The sequence below is a fragment of the Callithrix jacchus genome, chromosome 6, assembly GCF_049354715.1.
Source record: "Callithrix jacchus isolate 240 chromosome 6, calJac240_pri, whole genome shotgun sequence".
NCBI classification, from domain to species: domain Eukaryota; kingdom Metazoa; phylum Chordata; class Mammalia; order Primates; family Cebidae; genus Callithrix; species Callithrix jacchus.
Window position 1 is genome coordinate 22295324 of NC_133507.1, and position 25471 is coordinate 22320794.

At 46.4% G+C, this 25471-nt stretch overlaps 1 long non-coding RNA gene across 1 annotated transcript in view; it reads left to right on the forward strand.

The window, feature by feature from the left end:
* The first annotated feature begins 20362 nt into the window (after positions 1 to 20362).
* Positions 20363 to 25471, forward strand: part of LOC108592330 (uncharacterized) — a 33791-nt gene continuing 28682 nt past the window's right edge. The window contains exon 1 of the long non-coding RNA XR_001912442.4: positions 20363 to 20978. This is a non-coding gene — a long non-coding RNA (uncharacterized LOC108592330). The remainder of the gene's footprint in view (positions 20979 to 25471) is intronic.

Below are 25471 nucleotides of genomic sequence, written 5' to 3' on the forward strand. Positions count from 1 at the left end.
TTTATGTGGCTTTTCTGCTCTGTGTATGTGTGTTCCCGGCATCTTTTCCTCTTTTTATAAGGACTCCAGTGATATTGGCTCCCTCTGCCCCTTATGACCTCATTTAACCTGAATTACACCCTTAAATGTTCTGTCTCCAAATACAGTCTTGTTATGGGTCAGGGGTATCATAGAGATCTGAATTTTGGAAAAGCACAATTCAGTCCATAACATATGGTGAGGCATGTGACTATTGTGGAGACCAGCTCCCAGTATATCAACGTGGATTCGAGATCTCTCAAAGTAATCGAGTGTTCAGTGAAACAGAAAGAAAAGACAAAGAAACAGTTTTCTTCAAAGCTGGGCCCAGGGGAGACACCACATAAAGCCGCTCCGCAGATGTCTAACATTCCCCTGAAAACCTCAGTTTTTTATTAGGCTCTTTCAGTAGGGGAGGGTGAGTGAGGTTACACAAAGTTTCAGTGATAATTATTCAAAAAGAGACATAAGCAAAAACTGTTGACCAAAGATCACAATATAATATTGTAAAAGCAGAACCATGTGAAAGTTACTTTCTGTGAGTTAGCATAAAAACCATAAACCTTAGCAAGAATACAGGTTAATTATAAACTTATAATTATCAGCAAGAAAAGCAGTAGGCTCACAGCTGCAGGGGGAACAGGATCTGACACAGGACAACCAGCCTGACCACAAAACTGCAAGAGGGGGGAGACCCCATGCAGGCCGTGGGGAGAAGCGGGAGAAGAAAGATTTTTACGTCCGTATCTCCACAGAGGTTTCTCCTCATGGCAGACGCCCCTCATGTGTCCGTTTGTAGGCTCCCCATAAGGGTCGCCTTCCCTTTCCAGGGCCATAATTAATATGCATTTCCTGGGAAAGGAATCTGGGTAATAAGCCTCTCCATTACACGTCTGTTCATAGACTCTCTACAATGAGAAGCTCATTACCTGCTGTCATCTCTCTCCGGCAGTCAGGCTACGTGGTTTGTCTCTTACACAGAGTTCCTGTTTTTACAAGAACAGCTCAGCAGAGCCAAAGTTACAAGTTACAGCTCAGCAGAGCCAAAGTTACAAGTTACAGCTCAGCTCTTCACATTATTCTTCATTTTTCTCAAACATAATTGATACAGTAAGTAACAGGCATCACAAAGTAAATAACTCATTTCAGGGAAACCAAATTCTAAGAGAATTTACAGGTTAAAAGTCAACAACAATTTCTTCTTGTTATTTCAGATAGCTCAGGTTTTGCCAATTCTTCCAGAAGCTTGGGGTGGTTCAGTCACCACTGAGGGGTCCACAGTGTTCCCAGCATGTGACCTGGGTTGGCCTGGCATGTGCCTCTGCTGGAGATCCAGATGCAGAAGTGAGCAAGGTGAGGCGCTGATCTTATGCAGGTGTTCTGACAAGCACGGTGGCAGGGGCAACTGGTTTTCTAGGGCCGCTGTAGGTTTTTAGCATCCAGCCTAGTATCGTAGGGTCCAGAGGTGAGTGGCAGGAGCCATCAGTGTTCCCTGCAGCAGGCCTGCAGTGTGGTTGGACATTGCTCCTGGCTCTGTTATTCCTGCTTGCATCACATCTGATCTCATTTTCCGTTTCTCCTGAAGATTGCATGCACTATTCAGTACCGTTTAATAAATCATCTTTTTGCTTACATTAGCTAGAGTGGATTCTGTTGTCTGCAACTAAGAACTCTGATACAGAAAGAAGGGCCCCCAATATTTTGTTGTAATTGAGTGTGGTAAATCCTGAGTAGAGTTATGCATAGGATTTTATGGAAACTCTGAAAAGAAGAACCCATAGTCATTCACATTCATCTCCTAACTCTAGGACCCACCTCCCACCGCTTGGGCGTTGCTGCTTGCTCTGTTCAGAAGCTTCTTTGCTGGATGGCTCTAGTAATCCATTTATCTAACAAGGACTCTTTAATTTAGTAACTAATAACTAATCAGCTAATCAACTAGTAACTCCCTTTATTTGTACCTGAGTAGCTGATCCCATTATTGTGGGTGGAGATTTAGATCAATGGGTATCCATCTCTGTGTCTGTCTAGCTGTGTCATCTCCAGCTGGTCACTTCTGCTCCATCACCTGCATCTTCTTCAGTGGTAAAATAAGAATTGAGCAGTCCCAGCAGCCCCTCTCACCATTGCCATGCTACACAATGTAGCTGTTCTTCTGTGGAAACCAAAACATGGTTATTTGCTTGTAGGAATGAGGGAGGAATTCCTGCAGAATGTCCCAAATGGCAGAGATGGATGTGAAATCACCGTTTTAGAAACACAGGTGTCTGGAGACTGCTCTATCTTTGTGGCAAGGGAGAATGGTGGGAGGAGAAGCTGCAACCCAAAAGGCTTTTCCAAAATGTGTTCATCAGTACTTTAACCCCACAGGATTCTTCTGCAGAGGCTATTCCATGGTGAACCAACTTTGGGGAATGCCACATACTCTATTGCTTTCTGGACATTCAGAGTGAACTTAGCAGGTTGAAGGCTCCGAGGAGGCCCCCAGATAGGAAACCTGTTTATTAAACCTCTTCTCAAATGTATTTGACTACTCGACCCTTTGTTTTCCACATAGCATCTACTAACATCCTCTGCAACACCACTTTTAGGGAAATGCTGAACTAAGTTAGTCTCAAAGTCTTCCAAAATAAACACAGACCTTGAAAGGCCTTAAAAGGCCATTTGAGATGGTGAGTCCTGCTTACAGCTTCCTTGACTTCTGACTAACCCAGGGAGCACTCAGAGTTCTCAGCAGCAGGAGGCAAGGCCAGAAATCCCTGTGAGTGGAGGCCACATGGAGTTGCTGCTGGTATCAGTGGTGAGTCACAGGGGTCCACATCAGGGATGTATTAGGCATGAATCATGGGCATCTGGAAGCCTTATTCAGCTCTACCTTCCTTTGGTCCCTAATCCTTTGTAATGCCCCAGTTTCATGATGTAACTGCAAGGGAATTAAGCTTGGGAAGCAAAAATGATGTAATTAATTTAATTCTGCTTCAATTAAAGCCTTCAGCTAGCATGACATCTGACCATGTCAGTTTCACAAGGGGGACGGCAGCAGGTGGCTAGGCGTGTCCAGACATGTGGGTATGCCAGGTGGGGAGGAAATTCACTAGATGGATTTCACTTGGGTTTTATTCCAGTCCTCGGTGTTGAATGCTCGGAGATTCCCTGAATGACACACTTCGTCAATGTTTCCTGGTTCAGCTATTAACTGAGGACCAGGAGGAAGACACTAAGGAAACAAGACTAGGTCATTTTCTTGTCTTTTGAATCCTACCGTTGGTTCTTTGGTTCTTTCTACCCAGAGCTACTCTCTTCAAAAAGAAACCTCCTTTTATTCATTAAAAACTGACCCCCAAAATGGCTTTCATGGGCAGTTATGAGTGGGTCATTGTGTCATATTTTGTTCTGAGTGGCAGATAAACTTATAAAGAGGGCTTGGTGAAGGCAGTGCTTTGACCTAAAGGAGTGACAAACACAGTGGGAATTTGCTCTCTGTTATTGGGAGATGACAACAGAGTGACTTTAAACTTGTTTGTGAAAATAAGCTCTTTTGCTGGGCACTGTAGCTCACACCTGTAATCCCAGCACTTTGGGAGGCCAAGACAGGAGATCCAGACCATCCTGGCCAATATGACATGGTGAAACACTGTCTCTATTAAAAATACAAAAAAATTAGCTGGGCATGTTGGAGGGCCTCTGTAATCCCAGCTACTCAGGAGGCTGAGGCAGAAGAATCGCTTGAACCCGGTAGGCAGAGGTTTCAGTGAGCTGAGATGGTGCCACTGCATTTCAGCCTGGCAACAGAGCGAGACTCTGTCTCAAAAAAATAAAAGCTCTTTCTAGGCTAGGCACAGTGGCTCATGCCTGTAATCTCAGCCCTTTGGAAGGCGAAGGTGGGAGGGTTGGTTGAGTCCAGGAGTTTAAGACCCCCCCATCTCTACATAAAATTAAAAAATTAATGGGGCATGGTGATGTGTGCCTGCAGTCTCAGGTACTTAAGACGCTGAGGTGGGAGGATCCCTTGAGCCCAGAACTTTGAAGACATTGTGAACTATGATTACACCACTGTACTCTAGTTTGGGCGACAGAGTGAAACCCTATCTCTAAAATAAATAAATAAGCCATTTCTGGGACTTCTGGAGTCTTGTCTCTTTCTTCTCCAATCTATAATTAAAGAAACTTCTGGAATAGGTGAGCATCTCCTTATACCATGATATCCCTGAGATGTTGGCTGCCTTTGCTCTGGGCCCTGTCTCCAGGAGGAGACCCTGACAGCTCCAGCCAGGAAGCACAGGGCCCTCGCCAGCTCTGCTGAGGCTCATGTCAAGGGGAGGTCACCCCTGCTCCCTGCTTGTCCCCTGTGACCTGTGGCTAACGCAGCCTCACTTTCAAGCTCAAGTCCCAGCGTGGGGCCCTGGGGAGCAGTCTGGCCCTCTCTCCTGTTGGCTGAGAGGCTTTTTAAGTCATGCCAAGGGCTCAGCGGGGCATTCTGACCAATTCTTTCCTAGACATTTCTGCTTCTCATTCCTCTCCTTCAGCATTCATCACTGGAGCCTCCTTTTTTTTTTTTTTGACAGAGTCTTGCTCTGTTGCCAAGGCTGGAAAACAGTGATGCCATCTCAGCTCACTGCAACCTCTGCCTCCCAGGTTCAAGCGATTCTCCTGCCTCAGCCTCCCGAGTAGCTGGGACTACAGGCATGCACCACCACACCCTGCTAATTTTGGGGGGTATTTTTTAGTATAGGCGGGGTTTCGCCATGTTGGCCAGGCAGGTCTCAAAATCCTGAATTCAGGTTAATGCACCTGCCTTGGCTTCCCAAAGTGCTGGGATTACAGGCATGAGCCACTGCACCCGGTCCACTGGAACCTTCTTGCTCCTTCTTTCATAACTCACAGGAGCTGTTTTGAGGCTCACTAGATGAGAAGAGATTAGCTGTGGATCATTGCTAACAAGTATTGGGCTGGGTGGCTCGGGCTGGGAAGAATCTCACAGGCATGGCCTCATTTTGTCCTCACTTCAGCTCTCTGAGAGAGGAGCTGTTACCATCTTCAGTTTAAAGATGAGACTTTAAGAGTATCTTAGGCCGGGCGCTGGGGCTCATGCCTGTAGTCCCAGCTACTTGGGAGGCTGAGGCAGAAGCATCGCTTGAACTTGAGAGATGGAGGTTACAGTGAGCTGAGATCGTGCCATTGCACTCCAGCCTGTGACGAGTAAGACTCAGTGTCAAAAAAAAAAAAAAGAGTGTCTTGGTCAGCTCACACTGCTACCACAAGATCCCATAGACTGGTAGCTTATAACCAATAGGGATCTATTTCCCGCAGTTCTGGAGGCTGGGAAGTCCCAGATCAAGGTGCCAGCATATTTAGTGTGTGGTGAAAGCTGCTTTCTGGTTCATAGATGATGCCTTCTCACTGGGTCCTCACATGGGAGAGGGAGCAGGGAAGCTCTCTCGGCCCCTTTTTTTGCTAGGTCATTAGCCCCATTGATGAGGGAATCCAACCTCATGACATTGTCACCTCTCAAAGGCCCTATCTCCTAACGCTATCACTTTGGGAGTTAAGGTTTCAACATATAAATTTTGAAGGAGACAAAATCAGTCCATAGCAAAGAGGATAAATACTGTGGCCAAGGTTTCATAGTGAATAAGCAGTGGAACAGACACTCACTCAATAAGCCATTTATATAGCACCTGCTCTGGCCCGGGTGCCATAGGAGCTTCAGGGACAGAAGCTTGGATGTGACCAGACATAGGACTTCAGTGGAGCAATAGGAGAAGTGAATTAAGCATAATGTGAAGTAAGATGGGTATTGCGGTGGGCAGCCCAACAGTGCGGCTCAGGGACTGGGTGGGGTGGGCTGTCCTTGACAGACTATTTTAACAAAGGCTCTTTGAGGAGTGACAATTGATGTAGCTTTGGATGAGCAGGAAGGAGAAAGGCCAAAGGGGAATGAGGGCCCCACTTTGCAAATAAAAAAAAAGAGAGCAACACAGCACATTTGGGAAAACAGCATGGCTGACTAAAAGTAAATGCTGAATAATCTTGGGGCATTAATGGAATGGATGCCCAGCCTGGCCTCTCAGCCCATCTCCAGGCTCTGGGGAGGGCAGGATCTTTGTAGAGTATAATGTGGGGGAGGGCTGCACAGATTTGGGGTTTGGGAAGGTGGCTGTGGCTGGATGTGGAGGATGGCTGGGAGGGACATGGGAGGTAGTGCAACTCAGTTGAGGTCATTCTTTCCATGATTTTCTTTCTCTCTTTTTTTTTTGAGATGGAATCTCGCTCCATTGCCCAGCCTGGAGTGCAGTGGCATGATCCTCAGCTCACTGCAACCTCTGTCTCTCAGGTTCAAGTGATTCTCCTGCCTCAGCCTCCCAAGTAGCTGGGATTACAGGTGTGTGCCACTACACCTGGCTAATTTTTTTTTGAGACGGAGTCTTGCTCTGTCACCAGGTTGGAGTGCAGTGGTGCAATCTCCGCTCATTGCAACCTCCGCCTTTTGGGTTCAAGGGATTCTTCCACCTCAGCCTCCTGAGTAGCTGGGAGCCACCACGCTCGGCCAATTTTTTTGTATTTTTAGTAGAGATGGGTTTTCACCGTGTTGGCCAGGATGGTCTCGATCTCTTGACCTCATGATCCACCCACTTCGGCCTCCCAAAGTGCTGGGATTACAGGTGAGCCACTGCGCCCCCTCACCTGGCTAATTTTTGTATTTTTTAGTAGAGATGGTATTTCACCATGTTGGCCAGGTTGGCCTTGAACTCCTGACCTCAGGTGATCTGCCTGCCTCAGCCTCCCAAAGTGCTGGGTTACAGGTGTGAGCCACCATGCCCGGCCAAGACGCCTGCATGTAGTCCCAGCTGTTCGGGAAGCTGAGGCAGGAGAATTGCCTGAACCCAGGAGGCGGAGGTTGCGGTGAGCCGAGATCGCGCCATTGCACTCCACCCTGGGTAACAAGAGCGAAACACCGTCACACACACACACACACACACACACACACACACACACACAAAAAAAAAGAATTTTTAAGTTGGAAGGATATTTACAAATTCTTTTCTTTAAGCCTCTTTGATCAAGATAAGGAACTTAATACTAGGGTGGTTAGAGGAGGCACCACCAATCTCGGGTAGTTAGCGGTGGCCGCGGCCAGAACCTGGGCCTCCTGACTCCCAGCACATATATTTTTGCCACACTGTGCCAGTGTGTGGAGACATCACTGTTGTCTTAGGATGTTTATGTTGCTATCAAGGAATACCCAAGCCTGGGTAATTTATAAAGAAAGATGTTTCTCTGACTTGCAATTCTGCTGACTGGAAGGTTTCAGACTGGGCATCTGGTGACGGCCTCGGGCTGCTTCCACATATAGTGAAAGGCACAGGGGAGCCAGTGAGTGCAGACAGCACACGGCGAGAGGGAGCGAGAGAGAGGGGAGGCAGTGCCAGGCTCTTCTTGCATCTTCTTCATGGCACATTTCTGAATGTCTTTGAGAGCCCGAGGGGCACGCTTTGTGAAGGCCACTCCATGGATATGCTTGTGAATGTTGATGATGTATTCTCGGGTCACCACCTCGCTGATGGCAGAATGGCCCTTTTTCTTCTCCCCACCGTTCTTTGCTGGAGCCATTTTGCCGGGTCCAAGTTGGAAAGGAGGAGCGCCAGGGATTGTGGGAGAAGGAAGGCTGCAGTTGCAAGTACAACTTCCGGGTCGCCAGGCGAGGGGTCACATTTTTCATTTCTAATTTTTTTATTAATATGGCAATCTATCTAGGTGTATCCATTACAGAGGGGGTTCTCAGCTTTGGCACCATTGACATTTTGGAGCAGAGAGTTCTTTGCTGTGGAAGAGGCGCTGACCCGGCCTGGTAGGATGGTTGGCAGCTCACATCCTCACAACCAGCTGGGAACGTGGCTGCAATTCATACTCAGGCAAGGCCAGTGTGCTCTCCAGGGCACTGTGGCTCTTGAGGTGTGACTGTAGGGCAGGTGCCACTAATTAAGACCCCTGGGAACCCTTGCAGTGTCTGTGTGTTGCTTAGTCTTTCTAACTGAGCCTGGCGGGAAGCTTGACCAGTGCCCACCTGTGCTGGGAGTATTTGAGCTGGGGCAGCAGTAGAGGCTGCTGGTAAACCCTTACCTGTTCTGTGGATGGATGTAAGAGCTATTTGTTGATTTCTCAGCAAAATCCTTACCAGGTCCAAGTGTGCAGGGAGAACTCAGAGAAAGTCACTGGCTTGGCATTGGACTGCAATTCAGTCTGTTACTTTCCGTGAAGTGGGTCCTTAAGAATCACAATGGGTTGGGGATCCCTGGAGCCCCTGTGAGATGCCCACTGACCTGGGGAAGGCCTGGGCTGACCTATGAGCTGTTTTATTGTCTTCCTTCTTACTGCACATCGTGGCTCAGTAAGTATATATGGAAACATGTATGTCTCAAAAACTAAATAAATGAATGAGGAGGGGTCCTGGTCAGCCCCTCTGCCACAGCAAAGAATTCTCTGCTGCAAAATGTCAGTGGTGCCAAGGCTGAGAACCTCTTCTGTACAGGATACACCTAGAAAGATTGCCATATTCATAAAAAATTAGAAATGAAAAATGTTCAAATTTAAGGAATTCATTGAATGATGATACATCCCTTTGACAGACAACTGTGTAACTATTTACAACAATGCAGTGGCATATTTAATAAACCTGGTTGACCCCCTGCCCTGGCAGAAGAGAGGATTGCCCCTTGGCCCCAGGGCCTCAGCCCTGAGGTCACTGGATGAGGGCTACGAGACAGAGGTGGCCTTGATGATTTCTAGTTTTGGGCTTGTAGCTGAGAACATTTTCCATACTCTGCAGCTTCTGTCACTTTCTTTCTGACAGCCTGGGAAAGCAACTGTCACACTTAGAGATCTGCTATGACAGGGCTAGAAAGAAAATTCTAGGGCACTAAAAGTGATTTTCAATTTTGAAATAAAAATGGCGACTAATAAGAGTGAGAACTCATACATTTGGCTTCCCATTAATGTAGCCAAAAAAAGGAAGAAATGCTGTCAATATCTCACCCTCACCCTTTAGTTAGAAAGGGGTGAAAAGTTCTGGGGTGTCCATTAGGCTGTTTGAGAAAAACAAACCCAGAGAGACAATCTCTGTGTGGGTGGACCTTCCTAAACAGCTGCAAGCTTCCTGAAATCTCATCACATCATAGGGGTTTGAATTTAGGAGTTTATCCAACTGGGCCCATGGAGAAGTTTGTGGAAGATTGTGGAGACAGTAGCAGGGAGGGAAGAGAGTCTCAGAGTCTCTCTCCATGTGATGGGCACCAACCAGACCCTTGAGCTCTTGCTATTTCCTTAAATGTTACTCCGGCAACTGGCAGAGGGGCAGCTGCTTGGGATTTGGAGTCAGGGCATCTTGGGTCCTCCTCCCCACATTTTCTAATTATGCAGTGAGGGCAAGGCCCTCAGTTTCTCTCAGTTTGTTTCTCATCTATAAAATTAGTACTGCCTCGTAGATATGAAAAAGAAATTAAATAATGCTCATCAAGCCTCTGGCTCTGTTATGTAGGAGGAAGGGGATACTCAGAGGGGTTGGGAACTTGGACCCAGTTTCAGGATAAGTTAGAAGAATCTGGATGAATCTAGACCAGGATGGAGGTTGGGGCCCTGTGTGGGGAACTGCTGAGGTAGCCAGGCTTGGAGGCCCAGTGTCCACTGCCAGCTTTGTATGCCCATTCATTCATTCATTCATTTATTTTTAGAGATGGAGTTTCATCATGTTAGTCAGGCTGGTCTCGAACTCCTGACCTCAGGTGATCTGCCCACCTCGGCCTCCCAAACTGCTGGGATTACAGGCATGAGCCACTGCGCCCAGCCTCATTTATTTATTTTTTGAGGCAGGGATTCACTCTGCTGCCCAGGCTGGAGTGCAGAAGTGCGATCATGGCACACCACAGCCTCGACTTCCCAGGCTCAACGGGTCCTCCCATCTCAGCTTCCTGAGCAGCTGGAACTACAGGCATGCACTACTATGCCTGTCTAATTTTTGAATTTTGTTTTGTAGAGATGGGGTCTTGCCATGTTGCCCTGGCTGGTCTCGAACTCCTGGGCTCAAGTGATCCTCCTACTTTGGCCTTCCAAAGTGCCAGGACTACAGGTGTGAGCTACTTCACCCGCCTGTATGCCCCTACTGATGTGATCATTCACTTATTATTGATTACTGACCTATGTACAAAGAAATAATAATTGGAGGTAGCTAACGATAAAAGGAAGAAAGACAATAAAATGATAAAGGAGCAAAGATAAGAGAACAAAAACCAAGTGGTAGTAAGGACAACTATTGCAATTCTTAACTAAGGATAGCAGAAGCAATTTAGCCAAAACATTGAACTCTGAACTCTCAGGAGTCAAGACAAAAAGGGATATACAGCAATCACTTCTGCCTGGGGATTTTTGTGGTATTTTTGGCCACCCAACATCTGGAGCCTTTTTCTCTGGGAATTTTCCTCCCTCCATAGAAGCGGAAATGACTGATACTCATTCTTGGCCTCCCTTGCATCCAGGGAACAGAAAAACATCAGACACACCATGCAGAGACAAGTGGGGTTGGGGTTGGCCTATGGAAAATGCTCTCTGGCATATGGCTGGGATAACTGCACAGTTATGGGGGTGCTGGTGGTGGCAGCAGATGGTACCCCCATGCTGGTAGGGCTGGTGACAGAAGCTGGCTGCACTGGCTGCTATGGTGTGCTGTCCCTGCACTGCTCTGTGTCAGGACTGGGGTGCTGAGCCATTCAGTGCATGTACTTAAGAATTTTTTTCTTCCAACTTGTTTTTTTTTTTTTGAGATGGAGTTTTGCTCTTGTTGCCCAAGTTGGAGTGCAATGGTGTGATCTCAGCTCACTGCAACCTCTGCCTGCCAGGTTCAAGTGATTCTCCTGCCTCAGCCTCCCAAGTAGCTGGGATTACAGGCAACTGTTACCATGCCCAGCTAATATTTTGTATTTTTAGTGGAAACAGGGTTTCATCATGTTAGCTAGGCTGGTCTCGAACTCCTGACCTCGTGATCCACCTGCCTTGGCCTCCCAAAGTGCTGTGATTACAGGTGTGAGCCACTGTGCCTGGCTTTTTCTTCCAACTTGTAATTTTTGAATAATTTCGAATTTACAATGAAATGAAAAGAATAGCACAGTGAACATCATATATGCCTTTATCCAGATTTAATGATTTGTTAACATTTTTCCATGTTTGTGGGCACATGCCCTGTCCTCTCTCCGCACACATGTGCATGCACACGCACACATATTTGCTGAACTATTTGAAATCGAGATGCCCACATCATAATCCTTTACATCCAAATACTTCAGCATGCTCTCCTAAGAATAAAAACGTTCTCCATCTTCATAATTCCATTGCCACCTTAAGAAAATGAACAATTTTATAATATTATCTAATATCTAGTCCTCATTCAAATGTGTACAATTTCCAAAAATGCCTCATGTCTTTTAGTCTCTTGAAATCTAGAACAGTCCCTCTCCCTTCCCAATCATTGTCTGTATTTGACACACTTTTCAAATGCTTTTAATTTCAGATACTTTAAAAACATTTCTTCTCTGCTCAAATCAACTCTAGTTTCTTCTGTCACTTACAAACTTGGCCTCGTGCACACAGCTCCTCTTACCTTACCGAAGGAGTATTTCCACTATATTCATAGAAAGATTAACTTTCCCCTGCTCAAAAAGGAGTAGCATAGTTCCAAAAATGGGCTTCGTAGTCAGACTGCCTGGGTTGAAATTGAACCCCACCACTACCCAGCTGGGGAAGGGCAAGCTACTTAACCATTATGAGGATCCGTTTCCAGAATTGTGATGCATAATAATAATTGTAATGATAGTCTCTGTTGCATAGAGTTGCTGAGAGGATTAAATGCGTTCACAGGCATGAAGGGCTAGCTGCCCTGTAAGTGCTATGTACGGGTTTGCTATAATGATGCCACCTCTTCCTGGTACATTCTCTCAATTCTTTGCTCCTGAGACAACTTACTTTCTTAGAAAATAGACCCAATGGAAGACCCTACTTAATGATCTGTTTTCCACTGTAGGGTGATAGTACTAGCTGTCTTCTTTGTAAATGGTGCTTTAGACTTTTCATTAAGAAGGAGAGGGTGGGTGTGGTGGCTCACGCCTGTAATCCCAATGCTTCTGGAAGGCTGAGCCGGGAGGATCACTTGAGGCCAGGAGTTTGAGACCAGCCTGGGCATCAAAGTTAGACTCCATCTCTAGAAAAAAATTTGAAAATTAGCTGGGTGTGGTGGTGCACAGCTGTGGTCCCAGCTGCTCAGGAGGCTGAGGTGGGAGGATCACTTGAGCCCAGGAGTTTGAGACTGCAGTGAGTATGATTGCAGCACTGTACTTCAGCCTGGGTGACAGAGCAGGATCCTGTCTCCATAAATAAATAAATAAATAAATAAATAAATAAATAAATAAATAAATAAATAAGAGAAGCAGGTATATTGTACTTAGAAACAAGGTTCCCAGTCTTCAATCACATCAGTGGCTCTTGTGCACTTAGTGGCCACCATGGGCCAGACACTATGTATATGCCATCTTGGTCCCCTCATAAGGGCTGTGGGACATTATTATTATCATGCTACACATGTGAAAACCAAGGCTCAGAATTAAAGTCACTTGGTCAAGTTCAAGCAATCACTAAATAAGAGCACCGAAGTTAAAACTTCAATTTAGCTGCCAAGCAAAGCCCTTTCCAGTAAACCATGTTGACTGTCTCCCTGAGTTTGCTGGGTTCTAGTGTTTTTGGCTAATCACTCCCCAAATCACCTTTTTTTCCTTTCTTTTCTTTTTTTTTTTTTGAGACAGAATGTCGCTCTGTTGCCCAGTCTGAGTGCAGTGGCTTGATCTCAGTTTACTGCAACCTTCAGTGATTCTCCTGCCTCAGCCTCCCGAGTAGCTGGGACTACAGGGGTGCGCCACCATGCCCGGCTAATTTCCAGAGCACCACACACACACACACACACACACACACACACACACACACGGGCTTGCAGGGAGATGTCACACACACACACACATGGGCTTGCAGGGAGATGTCACACACACATACACACACATGCACACACACACACACACACGGGCTTTCAGGGAGATGTCTGAGTAAAGGAGAGACACAGGTTTTAACCTTTTGTGCAGCCAGATCTTTAGGCCCTGCATGTGTCCTAATTCAACAGGAGATTGGATGAGATGAGCTGAGGATAACGACTGTGGAGAGAGCCAGCTCTTCATAGTTACGTTCCGTTTAGTTACTGATTGTGACTTGTAGGTTTCATATCTGAAGATGATTTTCACTTTACCCAGTATTTTGTACAGGAAAAATTAGGGAGAAAAATACCCAAAAATTTTTACTGCAGAATGCTTTTGTTTCTCTTTTTTAAAATGGGATCTAATTGAGTCATACGTGGTCTTGTAATAAGGTTGTAAGAAGGTAGGAAATTGGAAGGAGCAGAAGCATTCACAGTCAACCTTTCAGAGTATTGCAAGCTTATTTTTTACAAGCAAAATTATTTTCTGCAAAATCCATTTCATGTGAATACTTAAAAGGGGTGCTCCCCATGGGTCCCCACCCTGGATCCCACACTGTATTTAAGAGTCACATCTTCTCAGCCTCCTCTTGGCTCTTGGTGATCCCAGCACTGAGGTTGGAGCCCTGCTTACTGCCTGCCTCCTCCCGAAGCCCCTCACTCCCTTCCTGGAACCCCATGGCTTTGTGGAGCACCGTTTGAGAACCCCCCATATACTCTAACATTTACTAAAAATGCAGAGGTGAAACGAGTCATTTCAGCCTATATTTAGAAAACAGTCTCTTTCAAACCTCCTGGTGAGAATAAATCCAAATAATTTGTGTAAATATTTCACCCTTGAGGAGATGGAGCATAATTCTTTACTTCTTCCACGTGGGCTATGCATAGGGACTTCCATCCAGAGAGTGCGGTGTGGAAGGGTGAATGCCAAAGAAATCCAGTGGAGATACCAGACTTTTTTTTTTTTTTCGAGAGGGTTTTTCTCAGGGGCTACTCTCAGTGCTGCAGCTGCTGCAGGCTGTGCAGGGCCTCCACACACGCCTGGATAAGGCCACACAGCTGGATGCTAGTCTCCAGGGAGGTGCTAGCGCCCAGTTCAGCAGAGGCCCAGGTCAGCTTCTGCAAGAGGGCTGTCTGTGTGCAGGCCATGACATCTGCATTTGGAGGCACAGCAGGAGGGGGTGGTCCCTGGGCTGCTTTGAGCCCTGCTGCAGCTCCCTCACAGTGCTCCGGACGAGGTACTGGGGGCTGGGGTGCAGGTCGAGTGCCCACCACCTCAGCCAGGTGGGCAAGGTGAACAGTGATGAGTCATGCCAACAGTATGTGCCCTTGATATGATGGGATAAGAATGGCACTTTTTTATTTTATTTATTTTTTGAGACGGAGTTTCGCTCTTGTTACCCAGGCTGGAGTATAATGGTGCAATCTCGGCTCACCTCTGCCTCCTGGGTTCAAGCAATTCTCTTGCCTCAGCCTCCTGAGTAGCTAGGATTACAGGCGCGCACCACCATGCCCAGCTAATTTTTGTATTTTTAGTAGAGACAGGGTTTCACCATGTTGATCAGGATGGTCTCAATCTCTTGACCTTGTGATCCACCCGCCTCGGCCTCCCGAAGTGCTGGGATTATAGGCATGAGCCACCGCGCCCAGCATTTTTTAATTTTTTTAAGACAGAGTTTTGCTCTTGTTGCCCAGGCTGGAGTGCAATGATGCCTTCTTGGCTCACCACAACCTCCACTTTCTGGATTCAAGCTATTCTCCTGCATGCACCACCACGCCTAGCTAATTTTGTATTTTGAATAGAGACAGGGTTTCTCCATGTTGGTCAGCCTGGTCTCGAATTCCTGACCTCAGGTGATCTGCCTGCCTTGGCTTCCCAAAGTGCTGGGATTATAAGCATGAGCCACCGCACCTGGCCAGGAATGGCACTTTATCTCCGAGGTCTTCTGCCCTAAAACCCATACCCAAGTTTAATCACGAGGAAAACATCAGAGCAATCCTGATGGAGGGGGAGTGTGAAGAAGGCCTGATCAATACCTCTCACATCTGAAAGCCATCAAAACCAGACACTCTGGGAAGCCGTCAGGACCAAAAGGAGCCTAAGGAGGCAATACAATGCGATACTGTGTCCAGGGTGGGGTCCTGGAAGAGTAGAGGGAGGGATATTGGGTCAAAACTAAGGCAATCTGAGTAAAGCATGGATGCTAGTTAATAATAGCAATAATAATACATTGCTATTGGTTCATTCATTGTAATGAATGTACCATACTCATGGACGATATTAGCTGGAAAACTGCTTGAAGTTTATGAGAATATGGGAACTCTCTGTACTATTGTGGCAGTTTTTCTGTCAATCCAAAACCGTTCTAAAATTAAAAGTTACTTTTGAAAAAAAAAGGTTTATTCCATTACATAATAATTTCTGGTGTAGGAAAAGGGTTTTTTCTTTTTTTAATTTTAAATTCAGCCTAGTCCTTTCTGGTCATACATGAAGGCTAAAGGGATTTAAGGCACTCTGACAAGAGTCTAGACATTAACTTATACAATTCATATTTCTCACCTCACCAGCTTGGGATACAGAATAAGGTCATGTCTTTTAAGAGGTACATAACGCTGGACTCTCATTTGCCTTAGACAACTGGAGAACGTTATTTTTCCAGACCCTTGGCTCATGGTGGCATGGTGCTGTCCTCCTGACAAATGCACTGTGGTCCAGTGAGCACTGTCACCATCATGGTCATCGTGGACCTGCAGGAGCTGAGAAGAAGCCAGCCCTGTCCATGGCAGCTGTGCAGCTTGGCTTCAGAACGGGTCCCTGATGGCGGCACTCCCTCAGTTACTCACCTCTCCTGGCCATGAACACAGTCATTTCTCAGGGGTCAGGGTGGCCAGGTCAGGAAATCTCCCCAGCCGTAGCCACCTGAAGTCCTTGGGGAATTCAGTGTGAAAACATTGTCCTTTCCTCTCAATTTCAAACCTGTCAATTTCCTGCACCAGCTTGAGTGATAGTTCTCCTCTTTCCATCCCCAAGGGGACACTTGATTTCCTGGCTACTTTTGTTCTGCTGTGGGTGAAGAAAGCCACGGCGGCTGGGCAACTGTGACTTGATGGAGGGCGGAGGATCAATCTCTTTAATAGACATAAGAGTAAGTGAGCAGGAGGGGCAGGCAGCGAGAGGGAGGCACTTCTTTCACTGGCTGGGAGAGGACCTGTGCCCTGGGCCTGCTTCACCTAGCTCTGTGACTCTCAGTATTCTATCTAACCTTCCTGGGCCTCAGTTTTCTCATCTGCAAATTGGGGAGAGGGATAGAAACATTGGAAGAGAAAATCCTGATTGTGAAGTGTGTTTTCCTTCCTTTATTTTTTATTTTTTTGAGATGGAGTGTCACTCTGTAGCCCAGGCTGGAGCCTAGTGGCATGATCTTAGCTCACTGCAATCTCTGTCTCCCAGGTTGAAGCGATTCTCCTGCCTCAGCCTCCCAAGTAGCTGGGATTACAGACACTTGCCATCAGACCTGGCTGATTTTTGTATGTAGTAGGGACCGGTTTTACCATGTTGGCCAGGCTGGTTGCAAACTCCTGACCTCAGATGATCTGCCCACCTCAGTCTCCCAAAGTGCTGGGATTCCAGGCGTGAGCCACTGTGCCCGGCCATGAAGTGTGTTTTCTGTTCCATCTAGCAGTGTATCCAGGAGCCAAAGCTGGAGCCTTGGCTCTGGCACCCCCTGACCCCCACCCCTCACCTAGTACCATCTGAAGTGGTGGTGCTTATCCCCTTGCTGTAGACTCAGCCTCAGTGATGGTGGGGAGAGAAAAGCCTCGCTCTGACCCCAGCTTAACCCTAGCCCCCATTCGAGGTATTGTTGCTATTCTCTGGGGTTTGCTTTGCCGGAATACTGCCCCTTTGTGGTCTAAGATCCTTTCCAGGGGCTTCGAGAGTCCCTCCCCCACTGCAGTGTGCATTCACTAGATAGGGTAGACTTGAGTTTTTTTGCTTGCAAAATCCAAGTCCGTTTACTTTTCCTCTCCAAAGTGATGAAAAGGAATTCGGCTGCCAGGACAAGTCACAAGGAAGATGAAAGCAGCTTTCCTGAGGTTCAATTCTTCCAGAAACAATCTTCCTCTTCTCTCTTCCCCGCTACTCCTCCCCAACTTTCAATGCACCCAATGCATATTGCTTTTAAATGTCAAAGGGAAAAAAAAAAGAGAAAAAAAAAAAAGTGAGAGAAAACCCATTTGCTCCTGAATGCCACATTCTGGTGAGGGAGAAAAGGGAGAAAGAACAAGTGTTGGAATGAAAGAGAAGCAGAGTTTTTGTTTCTTTCACCCTATTCAGGTCTCCAGGCCAGCCCCCTTTGCTCTCTCCTCTCCCTGCCGTTTCCCTCCCCCCAGGTTGCATTGAAATGTCAAATGCGGCAGTTTGCAGCTGAAAGGGGGTCCCTGGTGGGAACAGCCTGCCCTTCTAACCTGCAGGACTGAGCCGTTCCGGGCTCGCCCTTGTGTTTGCTTTTCCCCTTTCTTCCTCGCCAGCTAATGCCAGCAGATGTTTGGGATGGAGGAGGCAAAGGGGGAGCAAAGGGCTTTCCACCTGGGCGTGTGAAGGAGGCGCGTTGCAACCACGCTGGGCCCCTTCCTTCCCTCAAGTTTCTCCAACCTCTGGTTGACACAGAGATTGTCCCCTGGGGCCTATTCACTTTCCACCTGGGAGGAGAAAGGCCCGGGAAGGGAGCTCCCTGTGTCCAGAGCTGCCTGCCTCTGCCTGAATGTCCTCTCTTCCCATTCAGGGATTCTGTCCAGGCATGTTGGAGGTCAAGACAAAGCAGAACAGTCGTGAGTTTTATTAAAAATGTCACGCCTGTAATCCCAGAACTTTGGGAGGCCAAGATGGGTGGATCACCTGAGGTCAGGAGTTCGAGACCAGCCTGGCCAACCAACATGGTGAAACCCGTCTTTACTTATAATAATACAAAAATTAGCTGGGTGTGGTGATGCAAGCCTATAACCTCAGCTACTCCAGAGGCTGAGGCAGGAGAACTGCTTGAACCCAGGAGGCGGAGGTTGCAGTGAGCCAAGATCACGCCACTGGGCTCCAGCCTGGGCAACAGAGTGAGACTCCATCTCCAAAAAAGAAATCGCAAAAAACCCAAAAAAGAAAACAAAAATGTGCAAGTAGTAGTCAAAACGTTTTACGCTGCCCAGAGTGGGTGAAGGTGTAGGGAAAGGATGGTTTCCTTATATTGCTGGCGAAGGGGGACATTAAATGATCCATGTGAATAGAAGAGTCTGGAAGGATAGGCACCCAGATATTGATGGCTGGGTGGTAAAATTATGGTTGATATCTCTTGTCTTTATAATACCTAACGATTTCTCTTTTTTCCTTTACATGGATGCTTATTATAATCAGAAAAAAATCCAAGTTATTGCTTTCTTAAAGAGTGTGAACTGTGTAAATTAACTTTTGCCCCTCAGGTACTGGAAGGCTATCTTTTTCCTTATGTTGCACAAATAAAATTTTTCTAATAATTAAAATGTTTACTTCATAACACAAAACCAGAGATTTACTGTTTTTGGCATCTGAGAAGCAAAGCATCTCATCCCTAACAGACCACAAAACACACAGTGAAGTTCTGTGATTTCTTTTCCTCTCTGTTCACCTGTTGGTTAACTTCGATGGTCCTTCTTGAGACAGAATCTCGCTGTATCGCCCAGGCTGGAGTGCAGTGGTGCGATCCTGGCTCACTGCAATTTCCACCTCCTGGGTTCAAGCAATTCTCCTGCCTCAGCCTCCTGAGTAGCTGGGATTATAGGCATGCACCTCCCACGACTGGCTACTTTTTTTGTGTTTTTAGTAAAGACGGGGTTGTACCATGTTGGCCAGGATGGTCTCAATCTCCTGACCTTGTGATCTGCCCACCTCGGCCTCCCAAACTGCTGGGATTACAGGTGTGAGCCACTGTGCCCGGCCTGATGGTCCTTTCAATAAAGAATGATTGTCATCTTTCCTCCTTCACCTTAGCTCCAAGTTGGACCTGCGTCACTTCTCTCTGCTCTGTCCCCAACTCCACTGTCCCATCTACCCAATGTCCCCTAGCTGCTTCCCCCAGCAACCCTGCTGTTTGCTTTTCTGCTGTTTTGTTTTGTACAACCAACTCCAGCCCCCACTTCAGGTCATATCAAATGACACATTTAAAAGGAGGCTGACTGTCTTGGACGGTCCAAGACACGTGGACACTACTATAAAATACATCCACCTTGAATACTGAGAGCTTCCTGTAAGCCTTTCACTTTTTCCTTCCTAACATGACTTCCTAAATGCACCAAAGTTACTATTTGAATTTTATATGATTCTGCCCTAAGAGTCAAAACCGGGTCCCTTTACTTATGTGTGCCATGGGAAGGTGAGGATTTGGCTTTGGATAAAACATATTGTGGAGGTCAAAGCCCTGACTCTGCTTTTCCAAATATGAACTGGTGTTCCTAGGAAGCACACCGCAGGACCGACCTACATTTCCAATTTGTGCCCAAGTGGGAGTGGCTAGGTGAATTCAGGGAAAGAGACTTGAAGTTAGCTCTTGAGATATTGGCCGCCATATTGAAAAGTTGGAGGCATGGCTTGGAGGAGTGTGGCTGACTTTTGGACCCCAGGCCACCTTCTCCAGTCTGGCAGTTTGAAGACTAACCTTTCCCATTTGGTAACAGGGAAGAGGCAGAAAGTAGGAAAAAGACAGCCTTTACTTGTGCTTGTTCTTTAGCTGAGGTGAATGTATCTGAGGGTAGACGATGCCCTTCAAATGGCTTTGCTGCTTTTGGCATGCTGCTTTGTTCAGGCGCAGACAATCACTTGCACAGAACAGCGTGTGTACATGTAGATATCGCTTGGCCATCTTCTCCTTGCTGGGGAAATGCTCCTTGAGAACCATGGGATGGAAACATGAGCCAAGGAAATCCTCTTAATCTCTTGCAAGGATCTTCCAGCCATCACCACCTCGGGGTTGAGGATGACTGAAGGTCATCCTGAGTGCCTGATAATGCAGATACAGTTCAGTGTGGGGAGGACAGGGCTGGAGGGAAAAAGCCACCGGCTGCTACTTCTCTGCCAAAGAACAGCTTTAGGGAAATAAAAGACAGCTGCATAGGAAGCAGCCAGGCACTTCCATGGATGCTTTCATTTGTGAACAGAGGCCGTGCTAAGCAACAGCTAAAAGGAGCCTTGGGCATCCCTGACCGGACAGTGGACAGTTCTTTGTTTCCCCCATAAATAAGGGACATTTTCTTCAGGACTGTGATGTATTCCAGAAATTTGTTGTTAGTGAGGGCTTTCAGTTGTCTTTTCAGATTCTCATGGTTCTTAGGTCTTTATAATATCACATATTGGGAAAAAGTATAGGTTTTCACAATCTGGCTTTGGTGATTATAAAATATATAAGCTTAGTCTTCAAACCTCCCTGGTTTTACATATTCCTCATCTCTATACAGGGGACAGTAATATCAGCCTTTGGGGGCTGTGGGGCTCAAAATGCTTGTCTAATTGATGTGGTCCTGGCTACCTGTCTAGCCTTATGTCATTTGTTGCAGTATTTCAGGCCAAATTGATGCCTTTCTCTTCCCTACTCAGCAGGCTCTTTCACACCTCTTTAATACTTCCTATCCCTCTGCCTGAAATATCACTCCCTGACTCGTTCATTTCTCAAGCTCAGTTCATCCTTCAAGGGCCACTGGACTGTTGCCTCCTCTGTGGTACCACCTTCGCCCCTGTGTCTCTGCCTCTATTTACCTCCATGGGAGCTCATCATACACTCTCTGTTTGGGGAAAGTCTTCATGAAAACTGTTCCTCTCCCCCACTAGACTCTGAAGTTTTTGAAGACATGGTGAAGTATCCATTGCTGGTGGAAGACACAGGTAAGTGCTGTATCACTGTCACTGCTGTTTTATTTTTTCTGCCTTTCTCAAGTAGTTCCCATTCCGAAGTGTCCTTAATCCCAGGTGAACTGGAATGACTTCACTGCTTATGTATAAAATCACTCCATCAGGAGTAGCTACTCTGATGAACCCATAAGTGATCTTCAGAGCTGTTCAGGTGCAGGACATTTGGAAGTCCCTGTATTTTTGGGGGAAGACTATGAACGATTGATAGAGTTGTCTTCACCAATGAGCTAGAAATAACTTATTAGTTACATAACCTAATATACGTTATGTATGTAATACATGTTTGCAGCCATGCACACATATAATGTGTCCATAAAAAACAAAAACGCAAATTCTTTCAAAAGTCAAGTTTTTAAATGAATCATAATCGTATCCCTCCAATTTTTAAAATCAGTATTCATTTGCTGTTTATTTATTTATTTGATCTGTGAGTGCTGACGAGTAAAGAAGCAATAATGAGTGATAAATATTTAAGAAAAAATAGTGGCAAACAACTTACAACTGAGAACAATCTATTCATTAACTATTACTCAATTTTGACAGCTTAATTGTTTTGTTTAGTGAAGTTTATTGAGTACTTAGGATGTGCCAGACACTACTAAGGGCTTTGCATGGCTATCCCATTAATCCTCATTCCCACCCTAAGATACGAACATTTTTATGATATTCGTTATACAGATGAGGAAATGGAGGCTTAGCGTCAAAGGTTAAATGCTTTCAAAAACTAAATGTTTTCAAAAAGTAAAATCATGACTCTTATACTAACATAAAATGAAGACAGGTCAGAGATTTTATTGAACTGGTTAATTAATAAGGGAACCAGTAAGATGTCACTGAAATGCATCTGCATGTCTATGGACAAGAACAATTTGCTTTACTATAAATTTTCTGTAATTTAGAGAATTGTAAAAGAGCTTTAAGTCAATGCAAGGTGGAGGTAACCCAGAGGACATGGGAGCCATAACACCCAGTTGTATTATGTTGGTGAAACACCAGCCTGGTCAACATGGTGAAACATTGTCTCTACTAAAAATACAAAGTTAGCTGGGTGTGGTGGTGGGCGCCTGTAGTCCCAGCTTTGGAGGCCGAGGCAGGAGAATCACTTGAACCCGGGAGGTGGAGTTTGCAGTGAGCCAAGATTGCGCCAGTGAACTCCAGCCTGGGTGACAGAGAGAGACTCGATCTCAAAAAAAGAAAAAAAAGTGTTCTCAAAACGCTGCAGGCCGCCGGGTTTACTGCATGGCATCAGCTACTAGTTTTCCCTCCACAGAAACTAAGCAGCATTTTCCAACACTCACTGTACTATGGCCATACTCTCGGACTGGCCTTTATGAACCCGTCCATGATATTTATTCTATTCTATTTATTCTAACAGAAAGAATTTTTCTGTTAAAAATTTTTCTTCAAGTTCTTCAAGCCTAGCTCCATCCAAATGACCTTGATGCTTGGATACAATGCAGTTTTGTCAACAGGTCTCCAAAATTACTCAACTAGGATTTCAGCAGCAGGAGGGCTGAAACATACCTATTTTGAAGATCCAAATATACTTGAGCTTTTCAGGTATAAACGCTGTGTGCTGGATTCAGGCAGGCTGGAATGTGCATCCTGCCCACACTGTGTGATATTGGGCAAGTTAATTCAGCTCCTGAAGACCTGCTTTCCTCATTTGAAAAATGGGGATAATTACAGTTGTGGGGAGTGAAAGAGGTGATCCACAGGAAGCTTTTGGCACTGGGCCTGGCATCAGCTCTGTTCCCAGTCAATGTCAGCTATTAATGCATTTCATGGAGTCTAAGATGTTCTTTTTTTGCATATTAACGTCTCTGAAATCAGTCTGCTTCTTAAAATTGATGGCATGTCATTGTCTGAATGGTGGCATTTCTTCCCTCTTCTTAGGGTCTCTAAAACGATGATGGACCTTACAATAGATGGTGTCTAGACTTAGTGAAACTCAGGGTGTGTAAGGGTCCCTGGGGCGTAGTACTGATGGCCACAGGGCCTCACAGAGGAGAGCTGGAATTTTGGGAATGTCAGGTCTGTCCATCTCCCCAGTGGCCGGTGCACCCACAGGAGTAAGTCAAAGGAAAGCTGAATAAACAAGGTGGGTGGGTCCGCGCCTCTTGGGTAAGGTCTTCATGAGGGCAGGTGCACTTGCTCTTTCTCCTTCTCTCAGGTTTTGTTCAGGTTTTCTTTCCAGGTCCGGGCAGCTGAGCAGGGAGGGCGGGGTGAGGGCTTTGCTCATCTTGTTCAAGGTCCTCCTCCACAAGTTGATCTCCAAGCTTGCTTGGGCCACTTGGCTTCAACAGGTTCCATTATCCTTTTCCTTTGGGTCCCCTTTCAGGGAATGATTTTGAAACAGCACCCAGGGTTCCGAAGGAGGCAGCAATATCCCGTGTACCAGCTTGACCAAAGAGGGCAGATAAGGATGAGGTTCCCCCTGCCCCGCCCCCACCAACCACCTCTGCCTCGCTCTCGTTCTGTTCAGCCACATGATCATGACGGGACTTGCCAGCAACGCAGCCAGGGGAGAAGGTTTCCTTCTTGTTGTTATTTTTAAGGTGATCCTATAGGAAGGAGTTGGTGTAATGGATGATTTGCTTTCTTTGAAAAAGAACCATCTGGGTTTAGATTTCATATTTACTATTTTAAACCCTTTCAATTAGACCCTTGGGGCTTCCCAGGCCTGCCTGGGGGTGTCTTTCTCCAAGCTTCCTTTCCTTTCTTTCCCAAACCCTGGGAGAAATGTTTGTTTTTCTCACATATTCATCAAGGCCCAAGGCCTTCAGAAAGTACTGAGCGCAGGCCTTTGACATGGGAAGCTGGAGCCTGTCTGGGGAGGTTTAGCCGAGAACAGTACTTGGCAGACTTGCTTCCTGCCCCATGCTGCCATTCACTGTGGACAGCTTGGGGGTGGGGGTGGTGCTTGGCACATTTGCTGAACCCACTGGAAGCCCTCAGTTTTGAGAGGGAAAGGGACTTTCTCATGGATTTCCCGCTCCAAGAGCATCAATCAGCCTCAGAGCCACACTAGTGAGAAAAGGAGTTGTTTATAGCAGAAAAAGTGATTACAAAGGCCACCCGCTTGCTTTAAATCTTTTGTTCCTGTTGGCGCCTCAATCAGAATTCTGGGGCAGCCCTTGTGCAGCCTTTGCCTGCCTGGGTTTGTGGATCTCGGAGGTCGGGGATGCAGGACAGAGATGCCCAGAGGAACTGGGAGAAGCCTGGCACTGGAGTCTGTGCGGTGTCCCATCTCCCTCTTTTTTTTAGATGAGGAGTGACTTCCTGCAAATCTCCAAGCTTCCAGTTGTTGATGTGTCAATGTGAATAATCAGTCCAATCTCATGGGATATGAAATTTATTTTTTTATTTTTACTTTTATTTTTTTGAGATGAATTATTGCTCTGTTGCCCGACCTGGAGTGCAATGGCGCAGTCTTGGCTCACCGCAGCCTCCACCTCCCCGGTTCAAGCGATTCTCCTGTCTCAGCCTCCCAAGTAGCTGGGATTACAGGCCTGTGCCACCACGCCTGGCTAATTTTTGTTTTTTTTTTTTAGTACAGACAGTGTTTCACAGTGTTGGCCAGACTGGCTTGAACTCCTGACCTAAAGTGATTTGCCCACCTCAGCCTCCCAACGTGTGGGGATTACAGGCATGAGCCACCACGCCAGGTATGTGAAACTTAAATCAGGTGTCAAGGTCTGCCGGGCACTTGGTGGGCAATTCACACTATTACTTCCAAGCTGCCTTTCCCCCTTCCCTCTTGCCATGGAGGGTAGGATCCATACCTTACATGACTTAAATATGATTTTTGAAAGGGTAGTTGAAATAGAAGAATGAGGAAAATGAGAAGAAAAAAAAAAAAGTCATTTTCCCCCACATTGACTCCCTCCCACCGCACCTTCAAACCTGTTTACATTTCACAAACGTTACTGGCCAGAGGTTGCACATCTGTGCCAGGGTACTGCATTTCCTTGCCCAAAGCCAGTTGCTGATGGAAACCTCCACCCTGCCTGTTGGTGGTTTTGCTCCGCTGAGCTGTGGGCTGTGGGGTTAAAGGACCCTTGCCAAAGTGAAGAGTTTTATCTGCCTTCCTGACAGCTGTGAGAAATTCTGATTGAGAAGAGGGCAGATTCTACGCAGGGGGTTGGAGGAGACAATCCCCACGTGTCAGTTTTGAGAGGCACTGCTGGTGTCAGATAGATTTCATTCCCGTATTGGAAAGTGCTTCTTAATATGGAGTTGAAAATATTTAAGGCTGTAGCAAGGGACAGTTGGTCCAGGGCAGAAAATGGTCTGTATAAAGTTGCCCTCCCAGCTGCAGGGTGGACTGCATGGACTTGACCCCAATAGGAATAATTGAATTTATAGGAAGAACATTGCTCTGTGAATAGCTTTTGGAAGCTTCTGGGGCAGAGATGCACAGGGTTTCCAACATGCAAATGAGGCTGGGTACAAAACCCCAGAAT